The following is a 1,885-nucleotide window of genomic DNA, read 5'->3' on the forward strand; positions in this document are numbered from 1 at the left end:
CGTAAAACTAAAACGCCTACAGTCACCATTAAAACAGGGTCTTTTTGGCTCTAGCTTTTGCCAAGCGAACATGGTCGAAAGCCTGCAACTCAAATTTCAAAATCTGAATTACTGAAATACAAAATGAATTAAAATGTAGTTTAACGTCCTACTTTTCTTGCCCGACTGGATTAATAAAGGCGGACATGTTCCATACAGTGTGTTTCATAACGTTCTCACCCCGTTTCCATGTTCTCACCCTGTTTCCTCGCGTTCTCACCCCGTTTCCACACGTTTTCATCCCGTTTCCCCACGTTCTTACCCCGTTTCCCCACGTTTTCGTTCTTTTCCCACTGTAAGACTTTTGTAGAATTTTTACTCTTTTAGTTAGTAGCATTATATTAATTAATATCTTTACAAATTATTCTCCATTGTCAGTATATTAGCTATGGTATGAGTTTATTTAAAACTTCCGTTTCCTCACGTTCTCGCCCCGTTTCCTCACGTTCTCACCCCGTTTCCACACGTTCTCACCACGTTTCTTACTTTCTCACCCCGTTTTATGGACGACCAAACAGCTCTTTATACAGTGTTCTTAATTCTTAGTTCTTAATTCTTGTTTCTTCATTTGTTGTCGTATTTCGACATTTGTACACTAAAATTATCATTTGTATCTTAAAGTCAATATTTGTTTCACAAATCAGACATTTGTAAAATGTATTTTTGTTTAATTCAGTTTTATTTTAATATAAAGATAAAATTTATTTTAGTAAATCAAAACAATAATCAAGATTTACATTTCATCATAGTCATAGACATACAACGAAAAACAAATCTCGAACAACAAATTTACAAATAAAAATCTTCAAATACATGTCTTGCAAAACATTTCTCCGAAAACGTTTCTCCAAAAACATTTCGCGAAATTCATCGAACCGGAACATTATGACGACATGAGTCGAAATCAACCTGGCATACAATAAGCCACCATACAATAAAGGAGAATTGAGTAGGCATACATACAATTAGAAAAATCGCTCAATGACAGTGACTTTAGTGCAATTACGTGCGTATTATGTTTCTATATATAAATATATATTTGGTTAATATGACCGAGCATTAAATAAAATAAATTAAAAGTAATCTATTTTTGGTAATTAGGTTATTTTTTGATAGCGACATATTTCTTTGGGAAAACGAAAAAGACTTTATCTCTTCTAAATCATGTAATCATGAATGTGCAAGTAAAATAGCTAATACTCGTATATTCAAAGAGCGAAAGACAAATACGTTACGGTGAAGCATTACACGATAACTGGAATTTCGTATTAAGGCGCGTATTTTGACTTTTAAATACCTCCCCTCACCCTTCTCTAAATAGAGTTCAGACGATCCAAATTGTATCTGCTTTAACAAGGTACGTAAATATGAATATGTCAGAAAATATTTTACAATTTTGAAAATGTTGTTGGACCTTTTTAATGGTATGCATCCCGATATCTTGTATTTCGTGTTATAGCCCGTATTTTGACGTTAAATACCCCCCCCCCCACACACACACACCTTCTCATTTAATACCGGTTAACGCCAGTCAATTGTTTTTCTTTTTTTAAGGTATGTAAATAAATTTACATTTTGCAGCAAGCAAAAAAACATACTTTCCAGCAGTATATGAACAGATATCGAGAATTCGGCAAAAATTATCTTTTCAGGGATAAAATCATCAGAACAATCACAATATGTTGACATATTATATACCAACTTAATATTGCGATATATATCGCGCTATTGGCCCCTATACGCTTCCATACGTCCCCACCCAGTTTCGTCTCGTTCTCATCCTGTTTCTCCACGTTCTCACCCCCTCGTGTCTCACTTCTGGACTTCCCGAGACTATAATTTAATG

Source organism: Patella vulgata, chromosome 6 (genome assembly GCF_932274485.2).
Source record: "Patella vulgata chromosome 6, xgPatVulg1.2, whole genome shotgun sequence".
NCBI classification, from domain to species: Eukaryota; Metazoa; Mollusca; class Gastropoda; family Patellidae; genus Patella; species Patella vulgata.